Raw genomic sequence first — 21,037 nt, forward strand, 5'->3', positions numbered from 1 at the left:
GCATGGAGGTACGGACACCCTCAGCAAGGACTGGTTGTACGTAGTATATAACATCTTCTCTGGAAGGGAAAACATTGTGGATCTCCCTAAAGTTCTTTGGCAAGACTTCCGAAAATTCGCCATCAACAGGAAGCCTAATGAAATTTCGAGCCCTGGGTTTTGGGCACCGACAATCCAACAACTCTACAAAGAAAGGTCCAAACGAATTCCGGTGACTACAATTCCGAAAGAGGTATATGTTACTTTCAAAACTTTTAAACATTATCGTATTCCAGACCAATCTTCCTTTAGACCTATTCGACGTTTTTCGGAATACATGTTGGCCATTATCCCTTCCAGATCTATTCATTTGAAACACCACTTGGATACTTCGGTTGTGTATAACCCAACACAATCTGCCCCGGTCCCCATTGAGCCCACTCCGGAAGTGGCCAAACCTACTTCGTCTGGAGGAAAGAAAAAGAAGTCAGCTAAAAGGAAGACTTCTCCCTCAAAGCCAAAAGCTAGAAAGAGAACCAAAGTCGGTTCCTCCTCTCAAAAGGAAGGAGCCCATGACACTCCGGCTGACTCTGACCATCCTTCTACCCCATCAACCCACTCTTCCGAGGTACCCATCGGAGTTTCAAAATCACATGCACACACTCACGGGGTGTCTCGTAATAATCCACCCTCACTTTCCCAACAAGGTGATGTTGGTGTTGAACAAAGTTCCTTGCCCCCCCTAGAACAAACCCACATGTCACTTTTGACATCCCACCTTCTTTTACACACGTACGGTCCAACCCCTGTTCCAGACCCCAAGCATTCTGAGGCTGGAGTAGTCCCTCCTACCTTAGATGCCTCAACTGGTCTGATACCTGGAAGGAGTACAGGACGACCAGGAATTAACAATCCTTTATGGGAATATTTTTTTGACAGGGCTAAAACTCGACATCCAAAACTCACAAGATCTCAGGTCGAAGCAACCCTCATCTCCATGAGGAACAGGGCTATCCAAAGCAACATGCCCTTTGTTATTCCTAACGATGATGAAAAAGATTTGCAATTTGCTCCCAGAGAAACTCCAATGTCTCCACATCATGACACTTTTCATTCTGATCAGGATGAAGAACTTTCCGAAGATGTCATGTTTAATGAAGATGGTACTAATGTTGCTGACACTCCCTTGCTGCCTTCCGTTCGATTTCAGTCCAAGCCATCCATATCTAAATCATATTTTTATTTCGGATCCTCGTCCTCCACTCCTGATGTAGAAATAGAATCCACTCCCAAACATCATGATGACGCTGCCACCAACAAGACTGGTCCTTCAGAACCTCCTGTCAATCCGAAACCCACCAAAAACAAGTCTCAGGATTCCACTTCGGACACCGGATCCTTAGCTGGAAATTATGTTGATTCATTTGCCCTCCTTGAAATCCGAGACTCTGTCTCCGACACAATGAAAAATGTGGATACACCTGAAACCACCGTGGCCAGAATCAACTCCAAGATCGACAAGAAGGTTTCCGGATTGGATTCCAAACTTGACGCTATCCTCCAATCCTTGTCTGAAGCAAAACAATCCGGACCTGCTACTGCTGAAAGAGAAGCTCAGCTGGATCAACTCATTTCCTTAAGGCTCAAGCACACCATCGAGGAAGTTGAGAAGAAATACGACGATAGTGTTGATCACTACCTTGACACCATCACCAAGATGTTAAAGGTCCATGACGATATGCTCAATGCTTCCAATGAACTCATTAAGCAAACTTATATTCGTCATGAAAAGCAGATCCAACTATTAGAGAAGGAGATCCGGAAGAAGGATGAGATGAATCTCATCATGCAACAAGTCCTAATCAAGCTTCTGAGAGCGTGTTGGAACATTGTGGATGTTCCAAACAACAAGTTCGATGAAATGCTATCCATTCTCTCCCAACTCCTCAATCACCTCAAAGCTCAAGCTCCCACTGTTGAAGCTTATGACGCCCTGGCACTCCAACTCAATACCAGTTTCCAAAAGGTGTTTGAAAATTTTTCCGATCTCAAGGAGTCGTCTTTGCTTGCACCGGTCATTGGGACTTCCGTTGCAAGAGGGGGAGAAGGACCCAACTCTAGAGCCCAATTTTGGAAACCTGCCTACGAGTTTTCACTCCGAGATAAAAGTTCAGATGATGTGCAGGTTCTCACTGGCTCTTCGTATGCAGCTGATGACGATGATGATGATGAATGTGATGAAGAAGTGGAGTATGTTACAAATGCAGTAGTAGGAGTTCAGGTTCCAAAGATGCTCCTTACCAAATTAATGACAGAGGAAGAACAAAGGATTTGGTCGGCAGTCTCATGGCCATCAACACTACCTGATGTACTCCGAAAAAGTATCGAAATGGCGAAGGTGAAAACTAAACTGACGGTTGACGCCTTTCGAGCCACCTCATCCATTATACCACCAATTCCTGCTCCAAGAATTTCTCCAATTGATGAAGGCTCTCCTCTCCGGATTCCTGGCGATATTCCGGAACAACCTCTTCAATCCTCTCCTCCAAAATTTACCATCGATGAAAACACACAACACATCTTCTCAGTGCTCAACAAAGATAAGGGCAAGAAACCCATCTCGGAAAGCTATCAAGCCCATTACTCCGGACCACCACCAAAGCCAAAATCAGGTTGGTCCCAAGAAGAAATTAATCAAGCTTTAGAGGAAAGCATTTGGATTCAAGCGCTTAAAGACAATCCTAATCCGATGTTGGGCCTCTCTCCTCTATTACGAGAAGGGATTATCCATGATTTGGATATAGTACCATTTATGTACTATGACATTCCCAGTAATGATTCGGAAAAACTTGATCTCCCTCTCTCTCCGTACAACAAGTATCACACCAAGTTTGCCCCTCTACATCCTGAAGATGATCCGCAATTGATCATCCGAACTAAGTGTGAAAGACTGAAGACCTTCTATTCCAAAAATACGCTTCCTCAAAAAGAAGTGTGGTCTAAGAAGAGGATTACAAAAATCTCAGGGTGTGGAAGGAAGATTCTAACCATGTTTGAACTCAACTGTGTGCTGTTCCGATACTACATCTTCCGGAATAAACCAACTCAATACACCATCACTGATGCTGAATTCCCTGCGATCAATCCGAACGCCACATTGACTATCGCAACACATTTTTGGAGTCATCAAAATGACAGTATCAGCATGGGAGCTTACCACACTGCATTAAGCTTCCTCAAAGACTATGTAGCTAAATTCTGCTGATGCGACTATGAATTCGCACATCTATTTTTGAACTGAAAACTTCCTTGCCAAGATTGAATATGTTCTACCTGAAGTTGATCTGCTAGCTGAAGGGCCCATTGATGAGTCGGTTCTGGGGTTTACCTACAAGCAAAGAAAGACAAACAAGAAGGACTTCTTCCGAGTCCTTGACAAACACTTAGTTCCAACTAAAGCTCTTCAGAAATTCATCAGTCGTGCATCCAAGTCAGAAGCTCTGGAAAATATTAAGGCAAAGTTTGTGAGTCAGGTGCAGTGGTATATTGAAGTTAGAGATTGGTTATACGGAGCTTATGTTTTTATCAAGGAAGAAGCAAACTGAGCTGACTTGATTGCTAAGTTCACTTAGGGGGAGATTGTTGGAACCATAAAGTGAACCTCTACCAATCATCCAATAAGTTCCGAAGTCAGTTTCAGTTCCGAAGTTTAATTGTTTCGGAGTTAGTATGTAGTTCGATGTGAAGACTTAGTTCAGAGTAGAAGATTAGAGAAGAGGTTCCTAAAGAAGTAAAGACATTGCGGAATGGAGTTTGCATCCGAAATGAAGTTTGTGTCTATCCGTATGTATTAATTTATTTTATCATTTAGCTTGATGTAACATGTCATAGGACTTAGTGTCTTTTTTTTTCTTAGATAATCTGAGTGTCAGGAATAACTCTATTATCTGGTCCTATGTATGTTTTTGGGTTAGTACGATGTAACACATTCTCTTATTTAAGGAGCATTCAATGACAATATCAATTGACGGATTGCTTCACCAAAGATAGATATTTTTACATTTACTTCACTTGCACCTTTCTCTCTAATCTATCTTTCAAACATTCCTTGTGTTCATTTATTCTCTTTACTTGATCATATTCATTGTCTTATATTTAATACTTGAAGTACATTGTTGATTTTCATATTTAGTCTTGACTGGTCTTGCCAGACTCGACTAGAACCATTAAGTTAGTAGCAGACATTGATCTTAAGCATTAACTCAAGGTTTGAGTTTTCAGTCCTTGTCCCTACGCAACCAGATCCTTGTTCTCACAATATTAAGCATTATTATGCATAGATGATACACTAATCAGAATACACACGAAATTACGAAACAAGAGTCAAATAACAGCCTGCGACCTGTAAACATAAAAACGAAACTTCAAATGCTTCATTTGACATATGAAACAAGGAGTTTCCAATACCAAATAATTTTACCTTAAACACCATTCAATCTAGTATTTTATTCTAACTCTAACTCTTTTTGCCCGAAAACCCCCGACACTGTTGTGGAAAAAGCCCAAAAGGTTTCTATAGGCAATGAACCTTCAGACACTTCGTTGGGAGAGCTACAATGCCTCTAGTAGAAATGTTTTTATGTTTTCAAAAACATAAAATGGTCTAAATTTTGAAAAGTTCGGTAATTTTTAGTTTTCATAAGAAACCAACACTTTCGCATGTTTAAGAAGACCGCAACGAATGAGATTCTACAGACATATGCAGCTTCAAACCATTTGTTTGCATAGCGACGCTACTCATCACATAAATATTTTCACGTACTACGAAGCGTAATATTGAATCGTGTTTTATGGAATTTCAACCATTTTTGCGAGAATTCGGGTTTCGGCAGGCTGTTGCACACGGTTCGAGAATGCACCACATGGGGCATTCTCGTCCACACACATCACTTACCTTTTGTTGCTATAAATAGAAGGGTTGCCCCTCTCTCTCTCCAGCCATCTCTCTCCCAAGAATCTCTCTCACACTCTCTCTCCTTTTTTGGCCGAGAACCGTTGAGAACCACCCATCGCTGCCATGATCTTCCACCAACAGTCGGAGCTGCCACCTGTCGACCCCGCTGCCCCCAATCGATCTCTGCAAGTTGTTCCGACTACCCCATTTCGAACATCGCACATCACTTCCGGAGTGATTCTGGTGACCGGCAACCACCCTCCGCGACTACTTTTTTAGGCGTAAAATCCTAGACTTCAGGAACCATGTTTTGCCCACTTTCCGACCTCTCTATGGCGAAGCTGTATCTGATTAATTTTCAAATGTGTTACGGCTTTATGACAACTTATGATTTTTAAAGCACGCTTTGATTGTGAGTTTCACAAACCCATTTTAAAACCTTTAACATATTTTGTGGGAGAATACATATTGCTTATATAAACTTAAACTACTATTTATTTTTTTATGTAAACCTAAACTTCTACTTATCCGCTAATTAAATTCACATTTATATAAACTAATATTTACGATGTCGAAACTTTGTTCACATAACTTATATAGTAGTCATGCACTGTCAAAACTATGATAACGTAACTTGTACAATAGATATGCATAATCGAAACTCTAAGTATGAAACATATATATACAGTAGTTATATATACTGTCAAACTTTTTACTGGTAACTTTCACATTTAAAGTTAAGGCCTACACACTTTTAGATCTATTCACTCGGTGGTTTACATGAGACATTTTCATCACACTAATTGTAATACTTAGCATACCCTTGACCTACAACTATTAAATATTAAGTGAGAGGGAGAGTTATGTATAACTACTAATATTAAGTGAATAACCTTGACGGAAGACTCACACTGGGTGATAACTGTCACATTTACGACGTCTGATGAAGCGTCATGAGGGGCACGCAACTAGTCAGCAGCTCAATTATAGGGACTCATTGTAATGTTGAGAACACCCTAAAAACAATTATAAATATGTTGAAAGAGTATTTATATACACCTCAAACATTAATTTTTTGTTTAAAAAGTACATACAAACACACACACACATACACACACACACACACATATATATATATATATATATATATATATATATATATATATATATATATATATATATATATATATATATGTAAGTTAGGAAATCACCTACATATATTAAACACATCCTTTTTGGTTTAAAAGTACTTATGATTCTAACGATACAAACGTGTGAACTCAGCAACATTATGTTAACGCTCTTTCAAAACACATGTATTCTCAAGAAAATAAGAAGCTGGAAGTCACACACTTGTAATAATCTTGGGATTATAGTCTACTTATTGTATTGTTGTATTTTCATAGTTTCCTAACTTTTAAGGCATGCTTAGTATTTTTAAATTTCATGTACCTCTAAACTAGAGATGATGTAATTTACCTTTTACAGTAATAAAAGTATTATATTGTTTTATTGTTTTATGTATGCAAATGACTGTGCTCAATGATCTTGTCTCACCGCCTGGTGTCTCCGCTGTCGGCTGAGAGTGTGAATGATTGGTATGAGAGCCATTAGTTATAGAGAACTAGTATCATCTTATAAGATTTCAACTATAGCCTAGGATTCATTACGTAGATTAGGTTTATCCCTTAAACCTAAGAATAAAAATATTATTAATTATATTACTGATTGGTATACTAACGAAAGCGATGTCTAGGATAGACATGGTATTTGGATTGTTGGATTTCAAAACGGCTATATGCCAAAATGGTCCTGTCCCCCGGTTGTATTGAATGGTCAATCCTTACTTGATAGACATGGGGTACTAAAGAAAAATTAATAATACAACCATTTAAAATTATATAGAAATATATAATTCACCACAAAACAAGATTGAACTCAAGATGTTAGATCAAATACATGGCTAAGTTTTGCAGTACATGCAGCGAACCACAACTAAACGTAGCTTTTCACCTATGTTTTATTATGGCCTGACCAAATACACTACTAAACTTGGATACCGTAGTGATAGACTAAACAATTGGAGATGCTAAGAGATTCAAAGATCACATAGTTTAGAATACCATAGAAAACACTAAAGAACTCACAAGAATACTGATAATATCCTATGAATACTTATACTTGATAAATATATGTATTACTGATCCTTACTAAACACTGACGCTCATAAAAACCAATAATGTCTGATTTTTTATACATGATACTAACACTGATATGGCATATATATACCTGGTTGGATGGATATAGTTGACCCTGAGGAAGACCAAACAGTTCCACAATCTATGGGGCCAGAAGACCTATACTTTCCGGTGGTTCCATCATCATTGATCCCTCTCCCTTCTGATGATGAATCTTATGAGCCATCGGAGAATGGGGAATATGAGGAATAACCCATGGATGAGTCAAATCCCTCAAAGCAGGAGGAACCCATGCGAGAATCAGAACCCACTGAAGAACCTGAACCCCCACTACCACGACTATCATTCATGGCTTATCGGTTTATTCCAAAACGGTCCTCTCTGTGTGCACACTCCAAGAAAAATCATTCCAATATGCTTCAAAAGGAAAACTCTGCCACCTGAAACTCATGTTGCCCAAAAGAAACCTCGACAAAAACTGGATTGGTTTACCAAATTAGTTCGAGACTAGACTACTAAGGAAGGAATACCTTCCAGATTCGAGACTAGCGAATCATCTAGGGCACATTCGTTGTTCCTACTACTAGAGAGACTCTTGATGGCACAGTGCCCCTACTAGTAGCTCGTAGTGAACGTTTAGGATAGGAAATCTAGACAGTTAGTGATAGGCTGGGAATAATTGAGAGTAATGATATTACTCTAGCTAGGAGAGTTCAGAGTCTTCAAGAAGACCACAACCTTGATCAAGAAGCCATAGAGACAACCTATCGTCGTTTAGAATCATAAAAAGGAATACAAATGTTCATGATGCGAAACTCAATGGATTAGAACTTAGGGCCCAAGCAGCTGAGCTGAGGGTCACCACTACAGAGAACAGGGATGCTGAAACAAAAAAAAAAGAGCAATCGCGGTACAACATCAGTTTTCAGAGATAGTATACATATTAGGCTCTCACTTTGGGTTATGGTAGATTTATCACGTCTTATTTAGCCCCTGAGATTAAGGTTATGGATACTACGAAAAGTCTATATGTGCAAGCCCCTGCGCTTTTTCATCTTAACTATCAACATAAGTAACTGTTCATATATATATATATATATATATATATATATATATATATATATATATATATATATATATATATATATATATATATATATATATATATATATATGAAGCGTATGTTTAATATTATATCAAAACAACGACCTACTTGAGTATTGTAAATTTTATCTACACCATCACTTTAACATAAAAATCCTTTAGGGTTTTAAAAAATTTACACTAACTCTTGTTTAATATACATACATATGAAGCGTATGTTTAATATTATATGAAAACAACGATCTACTTGAGTATTGTAAATTTTGTCTACACCATCATTTTAACATAAAAATCCTTTGGGGTTTCAAAAAATTTACACTAACTCTTGTAACTGAATAGTCATTAACAGTCGCACTTTTATGACTAACAAGGTTCTTCCTAAGAGTTATACTCTCTTAAAACAATTTGTAATAGGATATAATCATGCCTCCAAGCAGAGTTAGTAGAGGTAATCGGGAACCAACACCACCACCAATGGTAACACCATTGCTAGACTCAATGACAATTGAACTTCTGATCGTGCAGCGAGTTGCTAACGCCTTAGAAAACTACAAAACCGTTAGAAATGCCACATTTGTCCAGGGTGGTGGTAGAGGGAGGGGTAGAAGTGGAAGTAACTCATAGGGTGACAGCATGGGAACATCAAGGACTTGGTCTTATAAGGAGTTTATGAATTAAAAGCTTTGATTTATCTATGGCAACAAAGGGTAGTTGGATTAACCTGTTGGATTGAAAGAATGGAATCATTGTTCCACATTAACTTTTGTGCTGAGGATTGCAAGGTGAATTTTTCCACTTGCATGTTTATGGATGCATCCATTACTTGGTTGAAGGACCATTCCAAAACTATGGGTGTTGATTCAGCTTATACACTCACTTGGCATCTCCTAAATAAAATCTTTATCGAAGAATGTTGCTATAGATATGAGATTCAGAAACTTGAGCAAGAACTTTGGATCCTCACAATGAAGGATGTAGGAGTAGCAGCTTATACCACTCGGTTTAACGATCTATCCACCTTATGTCCGAGTCTTGTAACACCGAGATACGAGAAAATCGATCGGTACATATGGGGTCTAGCCCCCACAAATTTAAGGAATGGTTACTACTTCAAGACCTACAACCTTCGATAGTGTGAAGCGCTTAGCCTTCAACTTGACTAACCAGGGAATCCATCAAGGAACCATGGTTGAAAAGGATGACACTTATAGAGTAGGATACAATAAGCAAAAGTCTGATGGCAATCCCCAAGGAAAATAATGACAGTCGTTTGGGAATAAACAAGAAACAGGAAAGGCATACGCAGCAACCACAACAACATCACCCACTCTACAGAGACAATATGCAAGGAAACACTCGAAATGCAAAAAATGAAACTACCATCACATAGGTGTTGGGTTTTAGGTACTATAACACTCCTATGGTTCACATACAACCCTAATAGCTTTGGATCTAAGATTTCTCTAGTTATACATGCAACAAAAATTTTCCAAAACATGAAGCCTACAACTAGCATACAATTTGACATTTGAATCATAAAAGCAAGTTAGATGAGTACCTATTAATTGTAGCTTGTAGGAATTGGTCTTTCAAGAGCCTAGCACCTCAAGTGTGATGCCTCAAATGTCTTATAACAAACCAAGAATAAGAGGAGGACTTTGAGAGAGAGGTTTGGAGACACAAAATCGTTTTTGGCTTCTAAGAACACTTGGTGCACGATTTTGGCTTTTGAGGAATACATATATAGTGTAGAATTCCAAGAGTCATAAGCAAACCCTAATTCTTACACTTAGGCTTATGATCCATAATTCATATGGACTAATATTTCATGGATTTTCACATAAGCTTAGTCCATCATGGATCAATAGCCCACACCATATGTATCACTAATTTACACAATCAGTCCCCGTTAATTTAATTAGTCTCTTTTGATCACTAAATTAATTCCAAATTAATTCTTGATCAATACTAATTAAATAATATGATTTCTGAATTAATATATTATACTTATAATATATTAATAAATCACACATAACCTCTTTCTCAAATATCCATCCTATCAAATTGTTCCAGAGTGTTACAACCCAAATTGACCATGGTGTATCGGGTCAAGTACATACCAATTATAGTTATGGGCTTAGACACATAATCAAACAGTCTCCCACTTGGATAAGTCTAATAACTATAATTGAAAGTACGAATTCAAACTCCGATTGGCAATCATAGCTCTCAAAAAGACCGTTGTCGAACTCTGATCTTATTAGTAACGTGCCCATAAGATAAGGGATCATATATTACTCTATTCTAGATATCGTATGAACTGAGACATGGATTATAATCATTCACTTTGTTCACGTGTTGTTTCCCGATTTCCGATTTATGGCGACCGACCAATTGAACAAATCAAATCAGTCCAGGCTTGTCCAAGCGCTTAGGGTTTTCATCATTAAATCATCGAGGGGCCCACAAATATCGCTTTTATCCCTCTTAGGGTAAAAGGAATGGATAAACTTCGATTCATGTGCTTGCTCTATTTACTCATCAAATCATACGCAACAATATATTTTATAACACCAAGTTATTGGTGCGTTTACATATGTCAATGTGAAACCGACTTGTAAACTACAACTCACATGTCTTGGTTTAAAGAATATAAGATATTATTGTCTCATGATGTCACACCCCCAAACCGAAACGGCGGAAACGTTCAGGGGTGGAGGATGTCATGCATAGTATCACAACAATTGCATCATAGTATTCAAAGTAAACACAACCATTACATTGAATAAGTAAAATATTTACATATGTTTGATACATAGTTTGTATACAGCAAAGGTATAGCAAAATATAAAAGACGTGATTCTATACACTCCGTCTTCTCAAAAGTCTGCAGGAGAACCTGTCTACTGATTTCCTGAGAATACAAGCGGTTTTGAAAAGAGAATCAGCATTAAAGCTGGTGAGTTCATAAGCATGTTTTTGTAATGAAAACTTGTTGATGAATCTGTGAAAATGTTTGTAGGTTTCCAAGAAAATCCAATATTTTCTTTAGTAAAAGTGTGATAATACCAGTTCCTTCTATGACCATTTAGTTCATACTAGTTATGTATAAACCAATATCGAATAGACAGTTGATTATGTGGATCTGCCCTAAGCCCACAACCAAACAAGGAACAGGAAATGAGGCGGAAACCACACATTCCACAGTCTATCGGATATTCTTCCTACATAACCTAGATGCATAAAATAAGGAATTATAGAATTAACTATGAATGTTTGTTAGTGTATCTTGTTGTATTATATGAAAAATGCTAGTTTGTATGCTTGGTTACTACCAGATGTATAATACGGTGAGTTCTGTATGAAAAACCCTGGCTACCTTCAGAATGTATAGTAGTTTTGTTACTTAAAGTAAAACCATGTATTCAAATTCCCTAGAATCCTCCAGTTGTAATGTATGATAGTTCTATTTAATTAAAATAAAACTAATTGAAGAATGAATTTCCGTAAACAAATGGTTAGTTTATACTATTGTGAGTTCGTATAACCATGCTTGATATGACCTAGTGACCTTTACGACGTTCTTCAAGTGTCGGATATATGACATTTGTCACCTCAGGCATGCCTGCCTAACTGTAGCTAGCTGTTCAGGTGTGGGATTGTCAGTCCCGAATAGATCTATTCACAAATCTCATGCTCTCCCTCCAGGAGACTATGGTTATACTGTGTTAAGATTTAGTTCCGTACCCCGAAGGGTACAAAGTGAAGTAGTGTCTCACAATCTTGTATTAACTAGTTTATGTGCAGTGTTGAAATGTTCACTTGTACTTGAAATCTTATGTATAATTTACAGAGTAATAATAATTATACTTAAATAATTATTTAGTGTGGTACTCAGGTATTCAGAAAGTAGTAATGTATACCATAAACTATATCTGTCATAGTTTAAATGATTGTTAATGTATAATCATGAAATGATAAAAGTGTGTATTGAATTCCCAAACTATACCTCTTATAGTTTTGCATGTGTGTTAAGTACTCGGTTCGTGTATTGTTCTGAAAACTATGCAATTATAATTGTGAGTTGAAAACTTCCCTTATGCTCAGCATGTTACAAAAGGGATAAAATATCTAAATACTTTATAAAATGTGGTGATCTTTTGGTTGTATGAATTTCATGAGTTTTAATCCTCATGAAATTATGTTTATAAAGTTCATAAAAACTATTTGTGTTTAGCTTGTATTCCCCCCCCCATGAAAACATTAAAATAGTAAAAGCATAGGGGTTATGAACTCATAGTTGGATGCGTGTACGTGCCAGACAACGAAAATGGAAACGAGAACCCTCAAGTTGTTGCACGTGAAGTTAACGGAATCCTAATAAAAATTTAACATATATCATAATTAAATTAGCGAATCCATTAGTTAAAGTGTTAGAAAACACTTGTTTGTGGTTAAGGAATGTTACCGAGACTCGATTGAAGTAGAAAAGTGAGTTTACAGCCAAGATTCACGATGTAGGGCTGATTGCGGCCATGTTGAGAGTACGACCGTGAACTGTTCTCAGCCGTGAACTGTTCTCGGCCGTGAACGGTTCACTGTCTTCGAAGGGTTTACGGTCTTTGAAGGGTTCACGGCCTGTTCTTGGTGAAATATGAAGATTTGAAGGGTTCACGGCCGTGAACTCAAGAAGGAGGGGTGTTCGATTTGATGAAAGGATAAATATTTGATGCTCCAAAACACGTTCTAAGGAGGATTGAGTGAAAGATGAAGAGAAATCTTTGAGTTTCCGGTTGATGTTTTTAGAGAGAGAGAGTGGGTTTTCGGCTAGAAAAGTATAAATGAGGGTAGGAACACATATATATAGGCTGGGTTCATGGTCAGTGGTGGGTCCCAGCCGTGAACGGTTTACGGCCGTGATCGGGTTCACGACCGTGAACACCAATCAGACCGGATTTTTGCTGATTTTCGAGGAAAAACTCGGCTTTTTGCGCGATTTTGGTTCCGACTCTTATATAAAATTTAATTATATATATTTACTGATTTTCCAAACTATAAGAATTTGATGGAACAAAATAAAATTCAAAATTTATTTTATGGAATCGGGCTAACGTTAACGGAAAAAGGTTCGGGTTGTCACAGCATCCCCCCGATAGAGGAAATTTCGTCTCGAAATTCTAAAATGAATACAATTATGGACTAGGGAATGAGATGTGGATACTTTTGTTTCGTCTGGTCTTCGCGCTCCCTAGTGAATTCAAGTCCCCGCTTGGTATTCCAGCTAACCTTCACTATCGGGATGCGACTTTGTTTTGTTCGTTTGACTTCCCTATCCATAATTTCGATTGGCTCTTCCACGAAGTTAAGACTCTCATTGACCTCAATTTCATCGAGTGGAATTACAAGACCCTCGTCGGATAGACACTTTTTGAGGTTTTCTCACGTGGAAGAAGGGGTGTACGTTGTTAAGTTCTTGGGGTAAACGAAGTTTGTAAACTACGGGGCCGATCCTTGCGAGGATCTCGAAAGGCCCAATGTATCTCGGATTAAGCTTTCCATACTTTTCGAAGCGTATCATGCCTTTCCAGGGTGAGACCTTTAACATGACGCGGTCACCAACCTGGAAGTCCAAATGTTTTCGTCTTTTGTCGGTGTAGCTCTTTTGTCTATCTCTTGAAGCCTTTAGTCGTTCTCGGATTTGTACGATCTTTTTTGTGGTTTCTCGGATGATTTCTGGGCATGTGAGTGTGCTATAAGGGACTCGACCTCTAGCTAGCTGCGTGTAACCCACCTCAGCCCAACACAGAGGAGATCTGCACTTACGACCATAGAGGGCTTCGAAAGGAGCAGCCTTGATGCTAGTGTGATAGCTGTTATTGTAAGAGAACTCGACCAATGGCAAATGGGTATCCCACGACTTACCAAAGTCGATAACGCACGCTCTCAGCATGTGTTCTAGAGTTTGAATGGTTCTCTCACTCTGCTTGTCGGTTTGTGAATGGTAAGCTTGTTGGGTTTTGAGCATTCTAACACTCCTATGGTGTACATGCAACCCTATAAACCTTGGATCTATGTTTTCTCTATTATACATGCAAATATTAACTATTCCAAGGTTTCATCCTAACTAGCATATTATGAAGCAGCTATACTACAAAGTTCTAGTTAGATGGCATACCTTTTGATGTAGCTTGATGTCTTCAAGCTTTAAGAGCTTAGCCCCAATAGTGTGGAAGCCTCAAATGGAATCACAAATCACCAAAACACCTTGGAAGAACTTGAGAGAATATGTATGAACACTAAAATCGGCCCACTCTTATTTTCACACACTTGTGCCAATTTTGTGAGCAAAGGACCCCTTTATATATTATGGAGGATTAGGGTTACATCCATGTAAACCCTAATACCCATGACCTTTCATTTACATAGGATCCATGGGTTAAAAGCTCCATGGACCATCCATGAAAGCTTAGCCCAACCTAAATGAACTTGGCCCATTCCATATATAAGAGTCCATATTTAATTAGTTCTTTTTGATCACTTAATTAATTCTAAATTAATTCTTGGTCAATACTAATTAAATAATATGATTCCATATGAATATATTAGAACTTATAATATATTAATATAAATCATAAATATACTATTTTGAAAAGACTATCCATATAAATTGTGCCGGTGAAGTGCAACCCAAATGGACCATGCCAGGTCGGGTCAAGTACATACCAAATATAGTTATGGACTTAGACATTAATCCAACAGTCTCCCACTTGGATAAGTCTAAAACTATTATTGAGTATGACTTCAAAACCTAACTGGCAATCGTAGCTCTTAAAGCCGCTGTCGAACTCTGACCTTGTCAATGACTTGTTCATTAGATAAGGGATCATATATTCCTCCATTCTAGATATCATATGGACTGAGACATGGATTATAATCATTCTCTCTGTCCATTTGTTGTTTCTCGATTTTCGATTTATGATGACTGACTGATTGAACAAATCAAAATAGTCCTGGCTTGGCCAAGCACTCACATGTGTCATCGCTAAATCATAGATATCGCTTTTATCCCGAAGGTAAAAGGAATGGATAAACTTCGACTCATATGGCTTGTTCTACTACTTGTTGAATCATACACAAAGGAACGTTTTATAACATCGAGTTACCAAATGCGTTTTCGTGCAATCAATGTATAACCAACTCATAGTAACAACTCATATCTCTAGGTTTGAAGAATATAAGATATTATCGTCTCATGATCACTCGTGATAAAATCCATGAAGTGATTCAAATGACCGCGGGTTGAAACCAATACTCAGAACTTATGAGCACTCATGAGTGTTGTAGCACCACTTTGTCCACCAACTTGGACCTCTACAAACCAACCCATGACAGTCTTGATTCATATCTACTTCCAACATATGACCGACTGTGGATGGTTTAAATAACTTAATCATTCAGGAAGAGCGACTTAGTTATTCTGGAAGCCAAAACATGCAAAGTGAAACACAAGAATAAATGAATCAAATATGGTATCAAACCCTATGAATATAAATAAACACTTTTATTTATCACCATACTGATTACTCATTATTCATTGTTTCGGTTTTATCAACTTTATACTTGAATTAAAAACACTAGTTGTCCCATGCTCCAAGCATGTACACTATGTTTTTCTTACTTTGTGAAATAAACCAATTGAACATAATTTCAATGATTCTAATTTCACACTCCCAAATCCTTATCGAAAAATGTGAGAATTTCAAATTCCTATCATTTATCGAAATCTGTTTAGATTTTAAACTTATATGCACTGACCCTCCTGTAATGAATATGTACAAAGTCACAAAGACTTGTCAACAGTCATTATAAGGTATTCCAGTGGAGATCAACTCCATGGAAACTAAGTCTCATATTCAAAGTACATTGCTTTGGATATGCTTCTTGCATTAAGTTTTCTAATCTTACACAGATAACTTCCACCTATGGAGACAACTCCATATTCTCATTTTGACTATCACTTCTGAATAAGAGATGCCTCTTTTCAGAATATGTCAATATGGTCCTTCCAAAATTAGCACTATACTTCCAACTGTCCCTGAGCAACCAATCTTTGGTAAACCTCAGATTGTCCTCGACAATTGCTTAATCATTTTAGTCATATCCAATTCTAGACCTTTTCCCTTCTTAATGCCTCTGGGCATTTGGAAAAATTAAGAAATGACAAATATTATAGCACATGCAATCGATCCTGTACCCAAAGCAAATGGTACACGATTCTTGATGTCTTACATAAAGACATGATTCTAGACCAGTCTTTTGCTACAATATTTTTATTTGCCATGTTTTCAAAATTTGACTATGAAGAGGGATGCCGTAATCATAATCGAATTTTGAGAACGCAATATATAGAATTTCCTTAAGTTGAACCAATCCAAAATGAAATTCATATACATATTCTTGACTAAAGATGATTAAGGTCTCAATCTAAGCCTTTAGAACCGAAATGAAGTATATCCTCTCCCTTAATTATAGCAAAACAACTTTTTCAATCCCTGCAGCATCACGAATTGAAACTTTTGTTTTCTATAATTAACATTGCTAACTTGCAACACTAACAATAATTATCATGCTCCCACTAACATGATGATTATTAGCATAACACTTATGCTCCCACTAGCTTTGACATGTACTTAGAAATCAGCTGGACTTCTAGAAATCAATACTTTATTGACTTTCTTACCAAAGTTCAGATTTCTGATACGAGATGCTTTGATAAAACTTTATCAAAATCATACACCTTTCCTTAGATAGCATGCATGTGTGTCTAAACAATTTCAGAACTATGAAAAGGGATGTCGTAATCATAGTCTCAATTGTTTAGACCTTTTGCCATCTGCTTCAAATCTACTTGGTGGAAGTGTTTCTTCACCATCATTTTCATGAATCCTCTCCCTTAATTATAGCAAAACAACTTTTTCAATCCCTGCAGCCTCACGAATTGAAAATTTTGTTTTCTATAATTAACATTGCTAACTTGCAACACTAACAATAATTATCATGCTCCCACTAACATGATGATTATTAGCATAACACTTATGCTCCCACTAGCTTTGACATGTACTCAGAAATCAGCCGGACTTCTAGAAATCAATACTTTATTGACTTTCTTACCAAAGTTCAGATTTCTGATACGAGATGCTTTGATAAAACTTTATCAAAATCATACACCTTTCCTTAGATAGCATGCATGTGTGTCTAAACAATTTCAGAACTATGAAAAGGGATGTCGTAATCATAGTCTCAATTGTTTAGACCTTTTGCCATCTGCTTCAAATCTACTTGGTGGAAGTGTTTCCTCACCATCATTTTCATGAATCGGAGAGAAACCTTATGACCCTTAGATTTTATGGTGTATGTGTTCTTATCCATGTGAATCATCAAAACCATAGTCACAAGACAAGGATAATGACAAATCCAAACTCATATGGACTGAACTTATGCAATCTTAACTTCTTGCCACCTGGCAGTACAGGGCCTGCCATTGCTTCCAAGTTGTTATGCAACCAATTGAGAACTTTCAGAACTCCTATGCAAAGCCAACTTTAACTGGAATGGGCACAAAATATGTCAACACGATAGGTTATAAACCTCAAGTCGTGTGCTAGTGAAGAACCTCAGGTTTTATTCTTGATTAGTTCTTGAAATTCTTTTTAGGATCTTTAAGACTCCCACTATCCTCTTGACATATAAGACTATCTTGCCAAATATTCAAGAGATAGTGCGGATTCTTTATCAAGACAAACACTTCACACAATTGGCCTTAGTTGGTCTTTGTTTTATCCGAAACATCATAACTTACCAATTTCAAATGTACAAGAGTAGGACACTTTTACTCTTACATTTGACAAGTGTTTTAAACCTTTCTTTAAGATATGTCACTCAAGTTACAATCTTGGAGTATGACTCTAAGAATTGTTTTGGAACGAAGTATGACTCATCTTCCTGATCTAACCATTTCAACAATTCATGACTCCTCTTCTTAGTCATAAGAATGCACTAAGATGACCTTTAGAGGACTAATTGTGATATGATTTCTAAATCATTAAGATGATCACAAACATGATACTAAAGTACTCTCCCATCTTTTCAGATTTGAGAAACTTTTATCTTTCTGCCTAATTTGATTCTTCCCATTCGTTCTGCCATACATTGAGACTTTTCCAATGTTTCAGAATTATACTTAAACTTGTAAGTATAACCATATTTACTAAACTTTAGTAAATCAAATAGTCTTAACGAGCTTTGTGGTGGACACGACCAGTGCACAAGAATGTGTACTCGATCCCTTTAGTCCTTCACTTGACTCACACATCCATGTGAACAAGTAATTAGTCTTGATTTTCCAATGCTTGAAAGTTCTCATTCATCATACTATTCAACTTGCATGATTCCAAGTTTCGGTCCAATTGAAACTTGGGTGATGAGGAACTTTCCTGATTTGGTAAATTTAGACACTACCACAAATAAAAGAATCAAATCCATTTTCCAATATTGCTGTCAGTGGAATCATATAAGCAACAATTTTCCACAAATGCCATTGTAAGGATACTTCAAATAAATAAAATTAAACAATTTTCTTTTATTTTAAAACTTTGCGGAAAAACTTATCCTTACATTCCACATGGAAAATTGTTGTTATCTGTTCCTTAGCAATATATCATAACTTCTTAAGCAACTGCTCAAAATTCTGATGCGATCGAAATCCACCTTCGCGATCAGAATCAGCGTATACTTCCTTTAAGATTTCTCTCTATTCTTTGATTCTTAAAACATCAACATGTGACCCAGTCACATCATGTAATGAGGATCTCAGAATAGAACTTAACAGAGTTAGATAATGGGCTCTACCTGATGTAGAGTCAAACTTATTGACTTTAACATCCTTAGGTAAATTTGGCAGCTTTGCAATCAACGCCCCTTCCTTTGGCAAAATAAACATATGGAGCCTTTGGTAATGGGACTATCTCAGACTTAGCCTTTCTCTTTACCATTTGGTCAACCGGGTTGACTATGGCCAATCCCTTTCCATTGGGAAGAGAATGCTTTTTCTGGATTTCCAGTGTCACCATTGTCACTGTCCATAAAGTTTTTGGGAAGTTGATCTTCTAATCAAATTTGCTTTACTATCGTTCCAAATCATTGCTGATTCAGCAGCACCAAGCAAATAGATATGATCATTAAGGTTCATGTCATAGTCTGTTTCATAGTACTCCCAAAGGAACTCACTATGTGACTTAGAAAGTGATTGAACATCCAACTTTCTCAAGACTTTGACACCCAACTCTCCCGGCTTGTCAATATGTGACTTCATCTCTAAGATGTGATCACACATAGACCTTGCTTGCCATTAGGGCTTGAGTGACCTTGAACTTGTGGGTTAGGGAGAATAATTGGAGGAGGTGGAGGAAGTAAAGTTCCAAGAGATTTGGGAAGATCATAGATGTCTGAACTCGACATCTTTTGGGAGATATTCAAGATAGTTGATCTAAAGTCCTTAATACAACACCCAATATGAAATATTAAGGCTAGGATCCAACAACCTATTTATAACTGGAAGAGGGATGCTGTAATCCGAGTTATAAAATAGTTGAAGGTAGGTAAATGACGATTTACCAATTTCCACCATGAAAAACGAAATAATTTAATTAGGTTTTTACTTGGATTTGAAACTCCTAGATCTTTTGAGATTCATTGAACTTTTCAATGGCATGTTTCAATCTCGAGTGTGCCCTTCAGGTTTTGTGACTGGGATGCCGAGGATCACAAAACAAGGTGTGAAGTAACCATGCAAATATACTTGGTACCCTTAATATTTACCCCTCAATCGATGTGCCGGTTAACCACACGAGCTCCAACGATACTATGATAAATATTAAGTTACCCTTTGCCTACTTTGTTAAATCCAGGTTAGTGTGCCGGTTAACCACACACGCTCCACTAACAGTTTAAACAAAGTGCAAAGTGTAATTTCATGGATTAGCACCTTATTCACATTTTCCTAAATAGCTAAGATTGGGAATTAATAAAAGGTTTAGTTACTTAGTATTTATCATTAATACTTTTAATGAAGGGAGAATTATAGTCCTTGTCCTACCTGTTCGGCTAACGACCCTCCACCAGTCAAGGAAGCGGTGGGTGAGAGTGGACACCCATTAAGCTGCCATTTTATAGGCAACAACCTTATACCCCCCTTATAGACTGGCTTCGTGAATGAGACCTACTAATGGTAAGACGACTTGCTCTTATACATATAATATATTAAACTTTTAATATTATAATAGTATAAGGGTGTATTTTAGACATTTAAAATATTTGATGGTTTAATCTATTAATTAAACTAGACTTTTAATTTAATTAAACTCAAACCATATATTTATGGATTTAATAATACTCTTTTAATTAAACGATTTAATTAACTATTAATAAAGTCCATAAGAGTTAATTTGAACTATTCAACAAAACATCATAATTCCAATTATTAAACTCAAAATTAAAACCATTTAATTAACTGTTTAAGTTATGAACCCAAGAGTTTTAGAATTCAATTCTTTTTTTCATAAAAAACTTTTCTCAAATTCCAAAACTTGAGGGCAAGTTTTGTAATTCTTGAAAACCTTTGGATTCCATAACTTATGGAATTAATGGTGTTTTATGATGAAACATTCCATGTTCCATAACTTAAGAACAAGTTATGGAATTCTTTAAAACATTAACACCAAATTTTGTAACTCCATAAAAACTT

The sequence above is a fragment of the Lactuca virosa genome, chromosome 2 (assembly GCF_052849685.1).
Source record: "Lactuca virosa cultivar CGN04683 chromosome 2, Lactuca_virosa_CGN04683_v6, whole genome shotgun sequence".
Taxonomy (NCBI): Eukaryota; Viridiplantae; Streptophyta; class Magnoliopsida; order Asterales; family Asteraceae; genus Lactuca; species Lactuca virosa.